At 36.2% G+C, this 23506-nt stretch overlaps 1 long non-coding RNA gene across 1 annotated transcript; it reads left to right on the top strand.

The window, feature by feature from the left end:
• The first annotated feature begins 4081 nt into the window (after positions 1-4081).
• LOC148130537 (uncharacterized) lies at positions 4082-5248 on the top strand. Its single transcript, XR_015749982.1, has 3 exons — positions 4082-4142; positions 4400-4472; positions 5174-5248. It is a non-coding gene; the product is annotated as an uncharacterized LOC148130537 (long non-coding RNA).
• The last annotated feature ends 18258 nt before the right edge of the window (positions 5249-23506 follow it).

The following is a 23506-nucleotide window of genomic DNA, read 5'->3' as shown; positions in this document are numbered from 1 at the left end:
TTCTTACAATGCTTCACAGTCTCAATGAAAAAGGTTGGTGTTTTAGTGTTGGAAGCTTTCCTATTGACACTCTTGATGCAATTAAAGACAAGAGGGATTCATTACATCCTAAGAAACAGTTATCAAAACGTTGAAGAATTAGTTACATTTTAGACATCATTACCCTAATTGTATATTGAAAAAATATCTTGAGGCCCAAGCTTTCTGGGTCCATGGACCAGCAACGGCAGCAGCCACAGCAGGTAGTAGTAATGATGATAGGGGGAGGGGTGGTTTCAAATGTGCAAAAGGAGCTTCGCAAGCTTGCCTGCCGTTTCCACAGACCACAGACCGGGGGTTGGGGACTCCTGAGGTAATGGATACATTTCAGGTTTTTAATAATAATAAAACTACCAAACAGAATATAAAGTGAGTCATCATTTCTCCATTATCTGAAAGTAACATTGGTTATCAGTTTTAAACGGATAGATGACACAATTATTAAAGTACTATTGATTAAGAAAAATAGTTTCATTCCATAATTGGTACTAAGGATTATAAAATAGTCTCATTTTTGCTAACCTGTTAGTAGTCTGGTATAGTTTATTTAGATTATATGCCATTGTAAAAAGCCTAAGAATGTGGATGTTCTGGAATCAGGATAGCATGCATACCCATATACACTATTCAACAAATGTGGCAGCAGCTACTGTTTAAATAATGATTTAAGGAAACCTATATTTAATATAATAATAGTTTCAAATTATGAATACACATTGCCTTACTATAGAAATCTTGAAGTATGATGATATAGGTACAGTTTAATTATTGTTATATCTTATACATTATAATTTTTTAATGTTTTCAGATACTGTATAATAAAAGATTATATAGCATATCTGTCAATACTGATAAAAATGGTACAAGTGCAATAGTTCAATAGTTGCAAAGGAGAAACATTTATTTTAGTTCATATAAATAAAACTCCTTCAGAATAATCTCACAGACTCTATAGTAACAGAACAGTGTCAAGGAAATTATAGTTCAGCATCACATTCACAGTTAATTCATCGGTATAAAAACAATATAAAAGGTTATCCAAGTAACCATATATTAATCCAAATGTATAAATTTGATTCAATTTCTCAGACTCTCTCTTACACATAGACACACATGTGAGTACACATACACAAATGTGTGCTCATATGTGTGTCTGTGTATAAGAGAGAGTCTTACACACAGAGAGGAGGGGGATATACAGTATTTGCCACCAACTATTAGTAATTGTGCCCTTCAGTCTGGATTTTTCTGAATGAGATTTAAAGCATGGTACTTTATTTCATAGACTTTGTTTTATGCTGGGGAATTAACATAAATAAGGACTTTAAAATAAGTCCTGTGTTCCTTTGTAGATTGCTGCTAAAGTATGGATTAAGTATGGATTCCAATGTAGATTAAAATGTGGACGGTAAAGAACTACAGTCATCCAGAGAAACCTCAGTCATGTGAAGAGGGAATCCCCTTTTTTGACCATGTATGGTAATAAACAGCAGAAGAAAAATGAGCCTCCCACAAAATCAGCTTGCCAGAAAGAGCTGTGACAGGAAAGATTTACAATATGTACTGGATAAATTCCAGAGGGATTTCAAGCACAGGTGGAGAATGAGAATTTCTTTGACCTAACCACCAGATGCTTTTTTTCCCCTTTTTGTAAACAAAAGAAGACATAATCACAGGCAGACATTACAACTATATTTGTATCTGACAAAACAGAAATATTTGCAAAGGAGATTAGGAACACTGGCTACATTCACTAAAAAGAACATCAAGAAAATCAGTCTCAGTAGATAAAGCACAATGGTTGGCATGTTTCTAGCTAGCTTAATGTTAGTTGAGCTCAGACATTTGCAATGAGACATGGAAGGGGGAGACATAGAATTGCTATATGTGATATAGCACACCATGTGATGCACCCTATTTTTGTTATTGTTTATTTAACCAGAAGCAATAAAGAAAGATGTCATGGTTGCCCAATAACCGCAGATATGTTCCTTTTTCATGTGAAGAGTTATTGAATATTTGCAATATGAATGAAAGCAGTAGCAGTAGTACAAGCTGCAAAGTATGTTCAGGGGCAGCGCAGGACTCAGTTGGTTTGGAAGAGATTATCCTGTGTTCTGCAACATGTTTGCCATATTCTTCATGCAAACAGGAGTAAATATATGAGTGCCTGTGTGCAAGTATGCTATTTGCTGAATCCTGGTAGCTGCTGAGTATCATTGTGATATTTCCTCTGATCATTAAAAAGAAAATATTATTACTACAATTTTTTTTCTTTATATTTCTAGTTTTTTATATTGTGGAACTGTGTGTGATTCTATTAATCCTCCTAATGTGTGTCTTCTTCAGGTAACCAAATATGGACAGAAAAGAGAGAGAAAAATCTAGAGGATGACAGTTATTAAGGTATGTAAGATGTGTGCTGTATTAAATTACACTGAAAGAAACCTGAGTGGATAATTTTTATGCTCAAGCCCTAAGCATTTTGCAGTCAGTCAGAAAACTCAGCTGTAATAAAACAAGAAATGACAAACTGTTGTTTTCTCTGAAAGAAAGAAACTATTTAGAATTATATTTTCCCTTGCCAGATCACCACTTAATTATTCTCAAACCTGGCTTGTTTAAAAATTATGAGACCTGTGGCTATGTTCCAAGTTAGTAACACATGTACATTTTCCAGTTTTGAAGCTCTGTTGCTTTTATGTTGCTTTGGATGAAAACATAAATAACATTTCCTGTGGCAGAACATTGCTTTTCCATAAATAACAAGTTTTGCTTTCTGTAGGGCTTGATGGACTAGTGGTTAAGACACTTGATCAGGAGCCAGAAGTCTCAGGTTCGAGTGTGTGTGTGGTGTGTGTGTGTGTGTGTGTGTGTGTGTGTGTGTGTGTGTGTTTATGTAATAAATTCACAATAAAGAGGATAATTTTTGCATTTTAGACAAATACAGTAGATGCTCTTCTGGATTGTTCTGCACTTATCCTATAGATGACAAGTACTTGTTTATTGTCAGAGGACTGTTTTGAAAGTAAATAAGCAAAAACTACATTTATTCCTTACCTAAAATGTGTGCATGTTCTTTTTCTATCCCACTCTCTCTCAAGAATTTATTCCCACAGAATATGCAAGTGCCTTCCAATACAAGAAGCAGCCAAGTGGTTGTTACCAAATGACAGAGGGAATCCAATAATTAATGTAACCAAGCCAACCACTCAGTTGGGAAATGAGCTTATTCATGTCACAAGTTAAAAAAAAAAACCTTTCCAAAACTCACTCTAAATTGTTTTTACAATTTCTCTATATGCTTGCCTTAACCTTACCCATCAATAACAGTGCCTTTTTTCTTGGTTTCCTCCAAATGCTAGAAATCTAGCCCATCTACTTACCTAACCCTTCAACTCAACTATTAGAAATCAATAATAATTCTTTTAAAAGTTTGTTGTCAGAATTTCAGCAGCAGATTGTGTTTGTTACTAAAGTCCCATATCACATTAAAAATTGCTCTTGAAATCAATGGAGAAAAACAAGTCCCATATACATACTTACAATAACTCTGATGCAAGTCAGATTTAAATGTGTGGGGGAGGAATTATTTTCCTTCTACACTCTTGAGAGAAATTATAGACAAAACCCGGTTTTCTTTGTGAACCTGACATTTGCTAAAATTTGCTTTCACATCTTTCAAAATTGGCCAAGGGTTGTTAGATGTAGCATAGGGGGGAAAAGGGATATAAATTATCAGAGATAAATTAACAACAGCAACAACAATAGCAAAAAAAATCAGCCTTCCAAAAGTGATTTTGTTAGTCCATCAAATCACTCATTTATTTCTGTTTTCTCTTTTATGGATCATAAAAGCTTTTGAAGGCTTATCTTGGTCCTTTGGTCATCCCAGAGCAGCTGCTCCTCCACCCGGATGCACCAGCTTTCCATGGACTGGATGAGCTGCTCCAGGATGACCAAAGGACCAGTCTTGTGACTACTGCAGCTCTGGAATATGGGACCGACTTTTCCACCAACGTCAGCAAGCCACCCCGGGGCAGATTTCCCTCCACCGCCATTGGTCTTACCTTCCAGTTCCGGCTCGTGTGGCTCTACTCAAGGTAAGGCTTATGCTTGGCCGAAGGGTGGGGGCCAGCGGGTGGGCAGGCCATGTGGGCAATGCAGCCTTGTGTTCCCATGTGGCCTGAATTGCTTTGGGGGAGTGCTTTGGGGGGGACATTTCTCTGCGGGCCACCAAAATTTTCTTGCGGATCACCAGTGGTCCCCGACCCACTAGTTGGCGACCACTGGACTAGATGATCTACAAGGTCCCTTCCAACTCTGATTATCTGTTATCTGTTAAATATTTTCTAAACAGGTACCAACCAGAATCCAAATTCATGTTCTTTGTAAGTTGCCAAGAGGTGTGCTGCAAATAATACTTCCTTAAAGTAAGTATTAAAATTACATGTTGTGAAAAGGAAAAATTGCTCTCATTTTGGTTATATAAAGTTTTAAAATTTCTGCATGTATACTTTATTGTATCTGTTTTAATTAAGGATATTAATGTGCTTGAACCATACCAAGAATTTTTGGATGGCTTCTCAAAAAACTTGAAAAGTCTTTCCATTTAGATGTACCATAATGAGGTCTTACTGTTTCACACTTTGCCAATTGAATCAGAAGTTTGCTTTTATATAACAGGGTTAATCATTTCCCCCCCAAAGCTGCAATGAAAATGTGAATTGAAAAAAAAATGAACCAAGTCTATTAATTATTGAATAAAATATTACTATGCAGATCAGAGAGTTTCATGTGATTAACTAAAATAAAACATTCATAGTGTCCTTTATGGTTTATGGAAAATATTATTGAAATAATTATTGAAATAAAATTCCTGTGGAAAATTTAAATTGAGCTTGGTTCTATGTTTGTATTTTTGACTGCCATTTTATTTCAGTCTCAAGAACGTTTTTTAATTCCACAGTTATCTAAATTGGAATGAAATTTATTCCATAATCTATTCTACAATTTATTTCTATCTTTCTATCACAAATTGAGTTAAGAATCTAGTGGGAATTAAGCCTTTATTTCAGTGTAATTCTGCATGGCTGCTCTTTCAATGCTTTCCTCCTTGCTTCCTTTTTCCAAGAATCAGCAAGATGGCCAGAGGAGATTATCTGCTCAACAATTTCTACCCTTCTTCCATGGTTTTATGAAAATCCACAAAGAAAATGTATCTAGAAGAAGAGTCTGGTGAGAGAATGTAGGGTGTCTGTTGGTTAGCCACTAACACCCCTAGTAACATTTTGAAGTTTAAAATAAATAAAAATATAAACCAATTTATAGTTTGTATTTCTCTAGCTTGTTAATTTCATGTAATTTTATTTAATCAGCTAATATTTTATTGTCAATTAAATTAAATTAATTAATTAATTATGCACCCACACCAGTGGTGGGATTCAAATTTTTTTACTACTGGTTCTGTGGGCATGGCTTGGTGGGAGTAGCAGGGGAATTATCCAGTAAAATCTCCAGTCAGAGGTGGTGTTTGCCAGTTTATTTATTTATTTTATTTTATTTATTTGATTTGCCAATTGTTTACAAGATAATAAGTATAAGTGTATACATAGTTGTGAATACATGAAATGGGTACATATAAGAAAAATAAAAGAAGAATAAGAGAAACAATAGGACAGGGACAGTAGGCACGTTGGTGCGCTTATGCACGCCCCCTACAGACCTCTTAGGAAAGGGGTGAGGTCAATAATTCTCCGAATTACTCAAAATTTCCTCTACTGGTTCTCCAGAACTGGTCAGAACCTGCTGATTACCACCTCTGACCCACACATATATAAAATTAATAGAATTCCACAGTTGATGGATAGGCATATTAATAAAGGCTAGTAGGCTATCAAAAATTTCAATAATTAACTGCTGTTTGTGTTACATATCTAAACTAGAAAATTCCACCCATCTGATTCATGGAAAAAGTGAATCTGGAAGAGGGGGGAAAGAGAATTTTATATTCTATACACACATTTTATTTCTTCCTTTTACTTTTTTTTTTTTTACATAAGCCCTTAATGAGGCCTCAGTAACCACCGCCCACATTTCATCTGCAGTCCAAAAAAACATAATGTGTATTAACGTCTGCCTGAACTGGAAAGGAAACTGTAAATTTTATACAGTCTGGTAAAAATATTTGGCATTTGGATCTTAATAAGTCTGTGGAATGAGGCTGAGTCGTTCCTTCCCTCTCTGCTTTCCTGACTAAGGTTTCAGAACAGAGCTGTAGCCTCTCTCTCTCTCTCTCTCTCTCTGTGTGTGTGTGTGTGTGTGTGTGAGAGAGAGAGAGAGAGATGCATGCGCCTCCCTTCCCCCAACAGTAGATTATCTCCAAATTCTGTGCTGTCTAGAAAGGTCATGTGACCCTCATCAGTCTCCTGGGGTGGAGGAGGGGAAGCAGATTGAACCTGTTCTTTGTTAAGAGGTCAATACCAGCTCCTGGAGTAGGAATTACCAACAGATTTATAATAGCTGCGCAGCCTCCTTCTCTTCCTCCTCCAGCTGTGATTACTGATGATAGGTCTCTCTGTCCTTCTTAGGCACAACACAATTTGCATCAAGTTCTTTCTAATCCCAAAGAAATCTACAACTGAAATGCCAGGAAGGCAACACAGCTCAGTCAATAGTGAGTCATGCTTAGGCATGCAATGTTGCCAGGATCAAGCTCAAGCTAATACATGGAATATTGAGTTTACACAGGAAAGAATATAGGTGGATAACATCTCTGTGTAATAATAACAATGACAGCAATGACAGCAACACTAACAGGATTGCATTAATTGTCAGACCTGGCATAGTCTGATCCCTGAGGGCAGGGCTGTAAAACTGCCAGCCCATGGACTGGATGCATCACATGCTGGCCATGCCCAGTTTAGAGAAGGGGGAAAGTCCTGATACGTCACATGATGCCACCATGACAACTTGAGTTTGACACTCCTGCCTTGGGGGGGGGGGGACCTTGAATCTATTTGCTTGAAGTAAAGGTACTTTTACTAAGAGATACTGGTTGCAGTAAAATCAGGCGGAATCTAAGCTCCCATACAAACTGGGCCACTTACCAAGGAGTTAGAGTTGGAATAAATTTTACTCTCCCCAGGGCCCTTGGTTAGGTCAGTCAAAGCCATCCTTGGGAGCTGGGATGAACTCTATGACTTCCATTCCCTTTAAAGCCATTTTACAGATCTACAGTGGTAGTTTGGCAGCGTTCTTGGTGGGGCTCAGAGTCATCTTTTGGGCAGAGAAGTCAGACTTGCACTCAGCAGCCAATGTCTCTCCTTTCAAAATTTAAAGCAGGTGCCAAGCATTGTTGTGGGTTCAGGACACCTGATTGTGGCTTCAGCACTTCCTTCTTCTCTGGAAAAAAATTATGCCATCCACACCCTGGGCAGTGCTTATTCTGAGCCAGGTCAATCTCCTCCTCTGCCAACACATTCCAACTATGAAGGGTAGAGGAACACCTCTCGAAGTTGTAGACTTCATCACTCAGCCCATCTTTGAGGGCAGCTGACCAGGATGGCCAGTCACTGAGCCTGTACGTCAGGTCACAAAACTCTTGAGTATACTCAGCCACCCCTCTTCACCCCTGGTTGATGGTTTTGATGCAGTCCCTGGCTTTGCAGCCAGCCAAAGGGTCCTTGAATTGCTTGCAGAGTGCTGCCATGAATCAGTTGGTTTCTCAGCCCTGGGGCATTGTCATTATGGAGAGTGACCATCCACCATGCTGTGGCTCTTCTAGAGCCATGGTGACACACCATAACTTCCCACCTTCTGTAGCTATCTCCGGACCATACCCCCAAATGTTGAGGATCTCTATCAAACTTCAAACCCAGCGGTAGGGTCTTCAGTCTTCTCCTTTTCACTGGTGCTGCTCCTGCAGGAGAGCAAGTAGGACTACCCTCCCAGATGCTGGGCCCACAGCTGCAACCAAGGATCCAATTCCAATATTGCCAGTGGTGGTGGAGGTGGGTGCCCTGTTTTGGCCAGCGCACCTGGAAACTCCTGGTCATTGGGTTGTACCGCTTAGGCAAGGGCTCCATGCACCTTGAGGTTTTCAAAAGCCCCACACATGAATTTTATGGTTTGCTCCATCATCCAATCATCCTGGCTATGTTCCTTGCTCATCTCTTCTTCCTCCTCTAGGTTCTTCAACTCTGCTCGTTGTCCCGAAGGTGGTGCATCCGCTCCTAATAATCACACTACCTTTGCCTCATCTCTTGTTGACAGGGGGAAAAAATGTTTAGAATCCTGGAAAACCTGTGATACGTGTGTGTGTGTGTGTGTGTGTGTTGTTCTGTTCAGAATTTGGTAAGAATTTCTACTATTTCCATGGCAGAAGACTGCTAGGGTAAATATGGTATAACAATGTTGTTTGTGTCAGATTGAGCACCATTACTTCATCACATCTGAACTGGGAGGAAAAAAGGTGAGCAGTAGATGACAACAGAGAACTATGTTTTTTTCTCTTTGCTGCCATCTAATGTTCGTCCAGATTTTTGCAAACCAGATCTGGCATCTGTAAATGATATTCTTTTGATATAATGATACAGATGGTGCAGTAACATTGTTGTTATAGTGAAAATTCATAGGATGGCGTAGTTAGGATTATTTAAAATAGATTGGATTTCCTTTATTTATTTAAATTGAGTTACAGGCCTAGATATTCTCTCCAACTTATGTTGAAGTAGTCTCGCCACTTTTGAACCAACGCTTTTGAATAAGTAAAACGAAGTTGTGCAGTACAATGCTGGGATGGAATTTCCCTTTATCAAAGTAATATGGTAAATACTTTCCTGACACCTACAAACAAGAATAATTGGATAAGGACGTTCTAAAGCTAGCAGCATTTTTTACTGTTTATATTGACGAAGAAAATTATAAACTTGAATTATAAAATCTGTCAAATCTCCAATAGGAAATAGGAAATTGACATACAAATGGCAAAATAAAGTTCATTCTGAGGAAAGGATTATTGTTGATGATTCCACTGTGACCCAATAAAATGGTTTGTGTAGCTTGTAGCAGCATAGAAAGCATAGGGGAAAGAGCACATGAAGCATTTTCCAGGACTGTAATGCTTCAGGCAAAATTCATTCAAGTGAATCAGTAATATAAAAATTCTGCAAAGCATTTAGGACAAAGGCAATGATCCCAGCTTTGTTGAAACTTGAAACTGTCTTTTCTCAACTAGTATATAGCTTGACTGATGCAATCAAATAATTTTTTTTTAATGTTCATTAACCTGCATTTTTAGATCAGATGCCTGATTTTAAAGCTATTTATAAAATCCAGTTTTCTCCTTAAATGGTATCTATTTCCTAGAGATTCCCACTATTAATAAGAGCTGTAAGACTTGCCAACCCAGATTGGATCATGCAACATTATCCTGGGACCACGTATATTCACCTTCATTTGTAAAATAATTATGTTTCTCCTGTCATGCATGGATGCTTCTCCAACAGAAGGTCCAATGTGATGGATCACATTTTATGGCAAAGACATACTTAACATTTTCTCCTTTCTATAATGCTATATACTTTCAGATTTCTAATAATGCAGTAGCTAATCCATTGTATTCCACTAAACTTTTCTTTATATCCTTTTTTTCTAATCCCGTACAAAATGACTTGTCTGATTTGTTTGGAACTGCTTCTGTACAAATGTTTCTAGTATGCATAAATGGCATGACAGGCTATTGCTACATCTAAATAGCATGTATAAACTATCCAGCAGAACAAGGCTAACAAGTTTCCTGTCCCATATTCACCTTTGGCATATATACATACACAGGCCATATGTGTGTGTGTACACACACACACACACACACACACACACCATTTCCTCTCTCTCCTTCTTTTCCATGTATGAACATAGCTACCTCACCTTTGGCAATCTTTTCTTCTCTTTTTCTTCTTAATTTCTATTTTTCAAGATTTTTGTTCTAAATTTTGACAAAGTGAAAATGTATTTCAAGAGCAGCACATTCTATTTCTTTCTTTTTAATTAATTTCAGGTAGTCTTTGAGTTACAACAGTCCATTTAGTAACCATTCAAAGTTACAACATCATTGAAAAAAGTGACTTAGTCACATGATTTATATTTGGATGTTTGACAAATGGTTTGTATTTATGATTCTCTTAGCAGCCCTGTTACTAACTCAACAACTGCAGTGATTCACTTCACAAATGTGGCAACAAAAGTTGTAAAATGAGCCAAAACTCACTTAACAAATTTCTCAGTTAGCAGCATAAATTTTGGGCTCAATTGTGGTTGTAAGTTGAGAACTGCCTGTATGCTTTTGAGACATCCTTTTCCCTGTAGTAAATGTCTGGCACAAATAGGCATTACTGAGATATGTGTTAGAAATATGTTTTTGACTAGTGGTAAACCAAGTGTGCTGATCCAGCCAAAGCAATTATTTGCCCATTATATTCTGAAAAAGTATACGTAAACAAGTTTATTTTTAATTATACAATGCGTATAGATTCACATGTTATTGTAAGAGATCTTATGAAAATATTAAAACTTTGTTATGTATCAAAGAACAGTACAATTTAAGGTTTTATCATTCATAAAGGTAAAAATTTCCTCTGTCCAGATGTGTCCAACTCTAGGGGGCGGAGCTTATCTCCATTTCTTACCCAAGGGAGCCAGCATTGTCCAAATACATTTTGGTGATCATGTGGCCAGCATGACTGCATGCCAAGGCACCCAGAATTCTGTTAGCTTCCCACTGAAATGGTAACTGTTTATCTACTTGCATTTGCCTGCTTTTGAACTGCTAGGTGGATGCCATTCATACCTGAGTTCTAATGTATTATTCAAAATGTGCGCCTAAATTTGACACGATCTTACTAAAATCATATTGGATTTGAGTGACTTTCTTAGTAGTAGAAAACTGTTTCATGAGGCCTTCCAAAAATTTATAGTCTCTGCTAATAATATATCTGCATTATTGATATTGCCTCTGTATAGGTTGGCAGCCATAGAGAGCTACAATGCTTGATGTATGTTCTAATATAGCACATGTAATGTTATAGATAGTACTTAGTTAAATTTGTTGAATGTCTATTAGGATAATTGGATAATATTAAGAAAGATGTGAAAAAAGATAACAGCATTAGCTTTGTAACAGATGTAAGTCCTTTCCCCACAAATAATGTTTACTACATTACATGAGGTACAACCTTATACAACGCTGCTATTTTCTGGGCAAATGCATCTATCTGTTGCAAAATAACATACAAGATGTTTTAACTAGAATAGCTGAGTTCTTATTACATTAGAAATAGAACACAACAGTTATGTCATTTGCTTGCTGCAGTCAAAAACCATGCTAAAATCTTGGATTATCCACTGAGAAGAGTCTGAAGCCGGGCAAATTACAGCATATGTCTCTCTTAATTCTGTGGTTTAAGGCAATCCAGACATGGTATCTTTTAGGAATCAAGAGAGAGAAACTAACATGAGAAGACACCAGTTTGATCAGGTTATTACAAACAGAGGGTATTGTGAAATGGGGCAAAATTATATTGCGGGGAAGGGATGTGTTTCAGACAAGTTTATTTTTAATCTATAACTTGTTAGATGGAAAAGCAAAGGATATATTTTCCGTTAGTTATTGTTGTTTAAGGAAGAAATCCAGTTACATTTGGAATTATTCAGAGATTGCCAGATTGTCAATGTAGAAATAGAAATAGTGGGAAATAGAATTGTTTCCCACTATTATTTAGTAACAAAATGCTTAGATCAAAAACATTCATTTGAAAACTTGTTATTTTTCTCAAAAAATAAAAGAAAATGCTTTCTCTCATTATTTTCTGCACATGTTATTTTGATTTCTTTCTTTTACCTGCATTGTCAATATATTCTGCTTTTTCTATTCATAGCTGAATAATGATTTTGATACATTTGGTTTTCCTGTTCAGTATTGCTTCTTCATGGCAACCATAAATATTTATTTGAAAATGTATTTAAAAGTTATAAAGTTTTCCAGATGGATAGATACACTAGATTACTTCAATAAAATAAGAAAAACTCCTTCCTATTATCAAGACCAACAAATTAATATACAGTATGTCTTTACAGGCTCTGTTAAAGACATGGAATGTTATTTTGAAGGAGACAGAAGGAAAAATATCAAAGGACCAAAGAAATAATAAATATAGGCAGTTAAAATTACTTTTAGTAATAAATAGTAGCAGCTTTTAATAAAACAGTTAATGGCTATGGTGTTGACATTTTTTCACTGAATCTTATTTTAGACCCTATAAAGCAGTGGTTGCCAACCGATGGGCCACAGCCCACTGGTGGTCCGTGAGAAAATTTTGGTGGTCCGCAGAGAAATGTCACCCCCACAGCACCCCCCAAAGCAATTAATCCAGGCTGCATGGGAACACAAGGCTGCGCCACCTACATGGCCCGCGGGAACCATCCCTGCCCACTCGCTCCTTACCCGGCAAACTTGCCTGATAAGTTGCTATTTTTCCTTTTCTTTTTTCTTTTTCTGACCATCAGCTGTTCTGCTGTGCCAGGAGATTTAGATTAGCTAAAAAGCAGGAAATCGTTGCATTTCTTGCTTTCTAGCTAATCTTTAGATCTTCGGCTCTGCCGAATGTTCCTTATGACTGAAGCTTCTATTATTCAGTGCAGGTAGCCAACTGCATCTAGATAGATCTCTAAGTGAAGCTGTAATTTTGTGAGCAACTCAATCTGTCTGCCTGTTTTGCCTCATTTTGGGTAAAAGTTGCTCTTTTTAATTTTAAAAAATCAATATTTACATATATGGTGTGTTGTGAGTTAATTTTGTGAGTTTGCTTGGTAGCACATTTTATGTGACAGACTCAGGTAGCCAACTGCAGAATCATAGATCTCCAAGTTATTCTCTGATTCTGTGAGCAACTCAGTCTGCCTGCCTGCTTTGCCTGATTTTGGGTAAAAGTTGCTCTTTTTTAATAAAAAATCAATATTTACATCAATATTTATAATATTTACATACAAGCCATGCCCAGCCAGTCACATGACCACCAAGCCAGACCCACAAATTTGGCCATGCCCACAGAACCAGTTGTTAAGAAATTTGAATCCCACCCCTGCCTGTGTGTGTGTGTGTGTGTGAGAGAGAGAGAGAGAGAGAGAGAGAGAGATTAAATCAGATCTCTCTTTCTCTCTCCCACCAATGTTAGCAAGTCACCGTCAGTCAAAATTCATATTAGTGGTCCCCGGGATTTAAAATTATGAGTTTGGTGGTCCCTGAGATCCAAAAGGTTGGCGACCACCGCTATAAAGTGCTTATGTCTGACCCAATAACTAGTTTGTAGACCATGGTAATTTCTAGATACATTATCTCATATATTTCATTCCTTTCTCACATTATTTTAGTATTTTTGTTCATTTCTACTTTTGCCAATGATGGTTAATAGACCTTCAGAATAGACCTTCAGAAAAGCTGATAAAAGAACTAAACTACCCAAAAGCTATAGTGAATTACAACTATTGAAATACTATAGATATCTGCCTTTTTTTAAAAAGCTAGTATTTGATGTAGAGAAAAAAGAACTATTAGTTTTCATATTTTATCTAATATTTTATTCTAAAGATTACCATTACTCTAAAGATGCTAGATTTTTTAAAGTAGCCTCTTTTATGATTGCTATGAAGAATTGAATAATAAGAAATTTGTTATATTTATTTATCATATTTAAGAACTACCCATCTCCCTCACAGAGGAACTCTGGGCAGCCTACAATAAAATATTGAAAGCATAACAACAGTATATAACATTTATAAAAGAGGCAATAAATGTTAAAAATTAATTAAAAGGCTGATAAAGGTTTTCAATGTGCTAAGTAGTCCCATGGCTTCGTGCTTCTCTGCATGCCCAAAGCAAGGCCACAATGAAAGGATATTCCATAGGGTGGCTGCAAGGGCACAGAAGACTGTCTTCTTGGACCCCACCTGTAAGAATTCTTTGACTGATGGGGTCCAGAACACACTTTTTCTGCCTGACTGGGTGAGATGGATGAGCAGGCCAGTGGGGGAACTGTCCTCCTGCTGCATCCTGGCAGCTAAAATGGGGCATTTGGGGGGGGGGGTCGGCATACAGATTGCCTGTGCCTCGTTTTTGCTCTCCATGGCCTCCTGCAGCACTCTGCCAGCCAGAAATGGGCTGTGTGGCCCATTTGGGGGCTATTTTCGCCATTTTTGACCCATTTTTCATCCTATTTTGCACCTAGTTTCAGCCCGGTTTCGGCAGGCAGAGTGCTGCAAAAGGTCATGGAAGGTAAAAATGAGGCTCAGGGGGGCGCATGCAGCCCATTTTAACCACCAGGCTGGTCCTTTGATATTTCCAGGCTGGCCCCATAGACCGGATTTAAGCATCCTACAGGCCAGATCCGGCTTGCAGGCCTTGAGTTTGACACCCCTGAACTATAGTAAATTTCCTTTTAAGAGTCAAAAGACTTTAATTTCCTTTATTCACAATTGCCTCCATGATAGTTAAGTGACTCAAAACAATTATTTCATTGCTTCTTTATGGTTTATACGTCTAAAAATATCAGTTATAAATTGGATTTTTTGAAGGTTGAATAATCTCAGGTCAGCTCAAGACATAAGCAAGAAAAATAAATTAGAGGCAAAATTATAATGTAAGTACATTATGTAAGTACTTTCATGTAATGTTTTGGCACATATATTTAAACATGTAGGTGTAGATTAAAGAACAGGATTTCTGTCCCCAAGTTGGTCCTTCAGGTCTTTCAATTGTGTATCCATCACTACTTAATTGAGTCAATCATTTTGCTTCTGGTTGTCCTTTTCTTTCACCTTTCCCAACTGTATAAAATTATCCTGACAATTAATGCATACAAAGTATAATTTGAGCCCAGTCATTTGGACCTCAAGTGAGAATTGTGGGTTAATTTATTAAATTATACATTCCTTTTCTTGGCTATCTCTGATATTCTCAGGATTCTTTTCCAACAGAAATGTTCAAAAGTGTCGATACGCTTTTTATCATGCTTCAAAACATTCATTTCTATAGAGCAGGGGTATAAACTCAAAGTCCACAGGCCAAATCCGGTCCACAGGGAGCTTAGATCTGGCCTGCCCTAGAAACAATGAACGACCAGCCCACAGTGCCTCTGACAGTGAAAACGGAGCTTGGGAGTTCTTTATTAAACCATTAAGAGAAAATATAATTTTTAAGGTTAAAGGAATGTGATTATTATATGGTGGTTTGAAGACATACTAAAAGATTGATTGATTGATTTGTATGTGCTGCCATCTCATCTAGAGATGACTCTGGGGGAATTATATAAGGTCTGCACACACTGTTTATAGACTTTTTTATTATTACATGTGAATTTAATGACCATATGACCTTTGTTAAAATGTTGAAATAAAATAAAACTTCACTAGAATATATTGAACTTACAAAACCAGCAGATCGACATATTTCTTCCACTATAAAAATCTTAGCTGACCCAATAACTGATTTCTGCATAAAGCCAACATTGACCACGTTAAAGATAAATGTATTAATGTGGGAGGTTAGACTCTTCTATTAAATGTGACTTAACAAAGTTATAATGTCTGAACTCCTGGCAACTCAAAAGATAAACTCATCTCCTAGAAACTCTGAAACATCAGTATCAATTATATATTAATATTTCATACATTTCCCACTGGCAGTTCTGACCTTGGAATGGTTTTTTGCTGTAACAGTGACTATTTTCCATTATTAGGGTATTTGATGTCATTACTCTAAAATGTGGATTCCAAATTTTTTGGCTCACTGAATGCAGGTATATAATCCACAAATTAAGTAAGATAATTTGAATGGTCCTGCTGAAGTTTAGATCTGCCTCTTTGTAAGGTAATTAAACCAGAAGTACTCATAAGCCATAAAGAAAGCATTCTAGTTAAGGCTAACTTTGTGGGTGCATTTAGGATTGCCAAACACAAACATTATCATTGTTTATACGAGATCTTTCACATATTGGACCGGACGGAATATGTGCCTACTTCTTAAAAAAGCTATCCACTGCCATAACAGAACCTCTAAGCATAATCTTTGAAAAATCTTTCAGGACCAGCTCCTTGCCAAAACTATGGTCACAAGCCACGGTCATCCCCATCTTCAAAAAGGGAGACCCCAGCTAGTTGAAAATTACAGACCAATCTCCTTATGCTGTGTCACCTGTAAAGTCATGGAATCAATTATTAACCAATCCATTATCCTCCACTGAGAGACACACAACCTACTCTCCAATAAACAATTTGGTTTCAGAAAAAAACTACCCTGTAATCTGCAACTCTTACACTGCAAAAACATATGGACTACACAACTCGATCAGGGCAAAACAATAGACGCAATCTACATAGACTTCTGTAAAGCCTTTGATTCAGTGGTACACAACAAACTACTCCTAAAACTAAAATCTTATGGTATCTCTGGACAACTGCATAACTGGAGAGAAGCATTCCTGTCAAACAGACAACAAATGGTCAAAATTGGGAGTGTCCTATCAAATTCTGTACCTGTCAATAGTGGTGTCCCCCAAAGCAGTGTTCTAGGACCAACTCTCTTCATACTCTACATAAATGATCTCTGTGATTATATTAAGAGCAACTGCGTTCTCTTCGCTGATGATGTAAAACTGTTCAATACCACAGACAATACTGCTACCCTTCAAAAAGATCTTGACTATGTATCAGAATGGTCAAACAAATGGCAACTTCAAATCTCAACAAATAAATGCTCTTCCTTACATATTGGCAGAAAAAATCAGAAAATAAAATACAAGCTAAATAGTCAAGACCTTGTTGAGGATCCAAACTTTGTCAAGGACGTTGGAGTACTCATCTCAAATGATTTAAGTGCTAGACCAATCCTCGAATACAGCTCATCAGTCTGGAACCCACATTACGTATCTGATATTAGCAAAGTTGAGAAAGTCCAGAAATATTTCACAAGAAGAGTTCTCTACTCCTCTACTCATTGTAGAATACCTTATGCCACCAGACTTGAAATTCTAGACCTAGAAAACCTTGAATTACGCCATCTTCTGTCTGATCTAAGTATGGTATATAAAATCATACATTGCAATGACTTACCTGTCAATGAATACTTCAGCTTCAACCATAACAACACAAGAGCACACAATAGATACAAACTCAAGGTTAACTGCACCAAACTTGATTGCAGACAAGTATACGACTTCAGCAACAGAGTGGTCAATGTCTGGAATACTCTACCTGACTCTGTGGTTTCTTCCCTAAACCTCAAAAACTTTAACCTTAGACTGTCTACTATTGACCTCACCCCTTTCCTAAGAAGTCTGTAGGGGGCGTGCATAAGCGCACCGACGTGCCTACCGTCCCTGTCTTATTGTTTCTTTTATTTTTCTTATATGTACCCATTTCATTTATTCATAACTATGTATATAATACCTATTATCTTGTAAGCAATTGACAAATCAAATAAATAAATAAATAAAATAAATCTTGAAAGCAGAATGTAGGGGTATCTGATGAAAGAAAAAAACTGCTATTTTAGAAAGTAGATTGGAAAAGATTGCCGCAAGCAGCCAAAGAAGCCATCAAATACAAAGTTGGCTTTAGACCAGGTTTCTTAACTTTTGTTCAAGGTATCATCTAATGTTTGGATGCAAAATATTCAAGCTGTCCCCATGGGATCCTTTATATCAGTTGTGTTGACTGGAAAGTAACTTTTTATTGGAAATGCCATGAGCAATTAGGGCAGAATCTGGAAACTTGTTCAATCACTTACCCATTGTTTTGATTGTTATTAAGCTTCATGAGGCTTCCTTACCAGTTGAAAGCGATATCAAGGACACTTCCAGATTGCATTTCCATGCAAAAGAATGTTAAGCAAGAATGTATATTTCTTCCTATCTGGTTCAAGTATTACATTAAAGGAATTGGGCAAGCTCTGTCTAAGCATGAATTTCATTCTGTCTTGCTAAATAATTCCCCCCCCCCCCTAAAATGACACCATTATTTTCTGTTAATCCAAGTTATCCTTCTCCATAGCCTCTGACCATTACCTGATAACATGGAAATACACTATTTGAAAATGAAGATTTGGCTTCTCTAGAAAAGATGCTGCTAGTATAAATATAAAATTAATGACTGCTCAATAGTGCAGGTAAAGGTATTTAAATACTTAGTCTTTAAAGTTCAATTCTTCCTTCAAATCATAAACGCATGAAGTTATAGTCTGGGTTCAAAAAGCTTCCAGTACAATTATAAGATTTGCTAGATACAATGGGAATACTTTGGTTTATGCTGCTATTAAGATGTTTAATATTAAAGTCCTAAGTTTTCTGCCTTTTGCCACTCAGCTTCATGCTTACCCTAAATCATTGTAATAGAAAACCATTCACTCAAAATTCATTAGAAATTTATTGTGATTTCTTTTCTCTATTTAAAATGTACTCCTTTGGCTGAAGAGTTGAAAATTTTCCACTGGAAATTTTAGTTGAGACAAATGTTTTGGAGCAAGTTGGTGGCTCATTGGGAAATTCATCTGCTCTTGGGGGAAAAAGTCATAATCAATTATCTTTTTTATGTGTGTGTGTATGTGCCTCCCCTTCCCCATTTTTCATATTGGTTGCCCTGACAAACTGTCCTTTATCTGGATATCCAGTACAATAGATTCAACTTTTTAAAAAAAAAAACAACAACACCATTTATATCTCATTGGAGACTTCTAAAAATCTTTAGAACAACTTCTGCCAAAGACAGAATAACATTAGGTTAGTGAGGCCAATGACCTACTTTCAATGTTGATGTATGAAAGATTTACTAGTACCTTTATGCCAACCATTTATGTGTTTGCTGAGAGGAAGTAGCACACATTTTATTTTACTGCCTACTTTATTATAGATGACATTTAGAGTTTACACTGTACCCCATGTCTCATCTGCTGCACAGGTTCATCAAAGCTGAAAGTTGTTTACTTTCAACCTGCACGCTTTTCAGTAACAATTTTCAGGAATATAGCAAAGTTCCTACTCTTCCTACTACCACTACAAGGCTTGGGACAATGATCATTATTCTGATGCTGGTTCTCTGCTTATTTTAATCACATGACATTATTAATACAATTCACTTGGTTATGTGCCCTTCATTATTGGTTGCATTGGTGTTTTGTTTTTGTTTCTGGTTTCTGTCTGTAAATGTAGGTTTTTGTCTGTAAATGGAGTTACCAGAATATGTTCAATCTGCAAGCTCAGCTGACTGGCCTTTTTTTGCCACTAAAAAGATTTTAGCTGATCCAATATCTTCAGTGATTTCTGAATAAAACCATGATTAGGTTCTTTTTATCAGCAGTATCTGCAACTTGATAAGTGCAAGGCAGACTCTTGAGACTTTTCCAAATAACAGGGAAGAAAACAAGATATGCTTGAGTCTACTGTAAGAAGAAAAACAAAAGATAATTTTGAATTTCCTCTGTTAAGTTTAATGAAAATTTCAGTATTATAGTTCTTCGCATGGGGATGATTTGAGGTATCATTTTTTACCCCCTCTGGAATCTTACATTCCATAATATATATATATGTATATGTATATGTATATGTATATGTATATATATATATGTATATGTATATGTATATGTATATGTATATGTATATGTATATGTATATGTATATGTATATGTATATGTATATGTATATGTATATGTATATGATGTATATGTATATGTATATGTATATGTATATGTATATGTATATGTATATGTATATATATATATATATATATATATATATATATATATATATATATATATATATATATATATATATATTGTAAGTATTAGTTCAGATCAAAATGAGTTAATTTCTATTAAAATTCTTCTACTTTCTTCTATAATTTTACCAATAAAACTATTGAGCATATAAACTAAGACATGGCATTATCCTTTTCTGCCTTTTTAATGCATTTGAAAATGAAATAATAAAAAATAAAATGGAATGGGTTGCATATAAAATACCTTCCCTTTGCCATTGAGCAATCTCAGCCAGACTTCACACAAAGACTAGACAATCAGTATGCTTCTAGGCAGGTCTGCAAACCCAAATTCCTTTAGAAAGAAGTGCAATTTTTACTCTGCCTGGATCATACTCATTCCTAATGTCACAGACAAAGAGGCTTTTAATCTAAAATTAATCTCATTCTGAGGGTCCAGGGCTTAGCATCTGAGTGTGCTTAATACAAAAAAAAGGGGTTCATCTAGATTCAATGTCCTATCAGTTAATAAACTCATCCAAGATGTACTTTAAATTCATTGAAGAGTTTCATCATTAATCTAATCAGACCTTCCTTGGAACAACACAAATGGAAATTACCTGAAAATATAACTTCCTTCCCTCCCTCTTTACTTTTTTCAGAACAGAGTGCAATTGTTTCTGCTAGGTGTTAAAGGAATATTCTTGATATCTGTGATTTGTTGAATATTGTAAAGAAAACGCAGCACAAGATAGGTGAAAGTTAATCATTAATCAAAAGTTCTCTAGCTGACATTGAAATAGGTCTACCTTACCTGATATGAAGTCTGATAATTTTCTTCTTCCCTGACACCAGGAATAGCTGCAATATGTCTGTGCTTTCTAATTAAATACTGAACACAAAAATCAATAATTATATCAATTAATAGGCTGGCTCATCTTATGTGCCAATCCAGGATTAATTTTGAGATGATAAAACTGTAACTTTCTGTTATTTTATCACCCCAATTTTATATGCAGTGCAACATAAAGAAGTAAACTGCTGGATCCAATCTGGGTTCTCCTTAGCTAGAGATAGGTTTCCTGAAGATGGGCTCCAGCACAAGTCAAAAAGCTCGAAAGACCAAAATCCTGGTACTGGTGACTGACCCAGAGTGGATCCTGTAACATTATCCTGGGATCAGGGGTGGGATTCCACTGGTATAACAATCGGTTCGGTGATCTGCATGTGAGCTCCGCATTTCAAACAGCTCTAATACTTACCTTCTACAGCAGTCCCTGTGAAGAAAACAGCTGAGGTGTGGCAAACTGCTCAGCTATGTGAATCAGCTGTGCTCTAAACAAAGGAAGTAAAGAAAGAAATGTGAAGAGTAAGCAATACACCTTTTACTCAAACAGACATGCTTCATGGTCTAGAATAGACATGATATGGATGTCAGCAGAACTACTGGCTAACATACGAGAGATTGAAATAGAAACAAGCCCTTGGGCAGATCATAACCCAGTGACAGTTACTTGGAGAGGATACAAGAGGAGATCCAGATGGACCTCAAATAATACTATATTAAAAGAAAAAGACTTTAAACAGAAAATAGAGAAAGAACTTGCTTTCTTCTTTAAAGAAAATAGAAAAGAGGATACATCTCTACAGAACCTGTGGGACATGATGAAGGCCTACACAAGAGGCCTGATAATAGACTATACAAGGAAAAGAAATATAAAACAGAAAAAGACTTTCAAAATATTGGAAAAAGACTAACAGAAGTCCCTGGAAAAAAAGACATTAAAAAAATGGATATAATTAAACATAAAATGGGACTAATGGAAAAAGAGGAACTAGCACAAAAAATTAAAAATGCTAAACATAATTACTTTAAGATGCAAATAAACCAGGCAGATGGCTAGCCTATAAATTGCAAAAGAAGAGAGAATCAAGAAGGATTAGCCAACTAATAAATGAAGAAGAACATGCTTGCTATGGAAATGAGGAGAAGAAAAAAATTATACAATATTACAATGGGAAATTGTATTTTCAAGAGAATATTCAAGAAGAAAAAGTTAAGCAATATTTACAGAAAGTGAATTTACCTCAGATACCTAAAGATACTGAAACAATGCTAGAAGGGAATATAACAATGATGGAATTAACAGAAGCCTTAAAAAAACAGAATGTTGGAAAAGCACCAGGTCCAAATGGCTTACCAGCAGAATTTTACAAGACTTTCCAGGAAATATTGAATCTTCACCTATTAGAAGTTATGAACGAAGTTATGTTAAACAAAAGAATACCCAAAACATGGACAGAAGCATATATTACACTTATACCGAAGGAGGATACAGACCTGCAGCAAGTTAAAAATTATAGACCTATTTCCCCATTAAATTCAGATTATAAAATTTTTGCTTAAATTTTGGCAGAAAGACTAAAAAGATATTTAAATCACTTTATCCATGTTGATCAAAATGGATTCCTGTCAAAGAGACAAATCAAAGACAATGTGAGAATTATTTTGGATACTCTGTGTTAGGAATATAAGTCACCTAACAGTTATTTGGGTTGGAAATATATAAACTAGGATAGACATTTTAATATTGTATCTTTAAGAAAATGCAAAAACTGTAATTGGGTGTGGTTTCTCAAATGGCAATAAGATGGAGCCAGAAACCTGGGTTGTTTAGTCTCAGTCTCAGAAGAGAGTGTGAGTGAGTCTCTGTTGGAGAGTATTGCCGTTCCATTTTTCCCTATTGACTGTTATTCTTGGATTTGATGTAAGTCTGTTACTGAATTGTTTTTTATATTGGACTTTGTTATTGGATTATCCCTGGACTGAAAACTGACTGATTTAACTGTGAATGACTTGGACTGTGTTTGAGCTTTGCTTAAACGTTTATTGGAAGTAAAAACCTACATTTACTGTACAGTGTATCTGTGTGCTGTTTGTGTATTATTCTTCATCACTCTCAATACGTCTCCCTGTATGCTCATTGTCCTAATGGGGAATTACCTCAACACTCTGGAATACGAGATACATCCTGAGAAGCAAATGGCGTTGATGTTTTTAGATGCACAAGAAGCCTTCAACAATGTGAGTTGGCAATTTATGTTATTGCAGTTGGAACAAATGGGCTTTGGTAAAAAATTCATTCAAGCCATTGAAATGATATATTATGAACAAACTGCAAAAGTTATGGTAAATGGAGAACTAACAGAATCTGTAGATATAAGAAAAGGGACAAGGCAAGGTTGTCCACTGTCGCCCCTGCTGTTTGTGTTAACATTGGAAGTGTTGAATAGGAATATTAGAGAAGATAAAGAAATAAAAGGAATGAAAATCAAAAAGGAAGAGTATAAATTACAAGCTTTTGCAGATGACCTGGTATTTATATTAGAAGACCCATTGGAAACAGCACCTAAATTAATAGAAAAAATAGAAGAATATGGAAAAGTAGCAAGTTTGAAAATAAACAAAGATAAAACAAAGATACCAACAAAGAATATGCTAGTAAGATGAAAGAAAGAGTTGGAAGAAGTTTTAGAAATACAGGTCACAAATAAGGTTAAGTATTTAGGGATATACATTACATCAAGATGTAGTACACTGAAGGAGGATAATTATTTTAATCTCAAACAGCAGATTGCGACAGATTTGACAAATTGGGAAACTTAC

Source organism: Notechis scutatus, chromosome 5 (genome assembly GCF_049901735.1).
Source record: "Notechis scutatus isolate UNSWTSFEM ecotype Mainland chromosome 5, rNotScu1.2, whole genome shotgun sequence".
In the NCBI taxonomy this organism is placed as follows: domain Eukaryota; kingdom Metazoa; phylum Chordata; class Lepidosauria; order Squamata; family Elapidae; genus Notechis; species Notechis scutatus.
The sequence above is the reverse complement of the archived record's forward strand: the minus strand, read 5'-3'. Positions and strand labels throughout refer to the sequence as shown.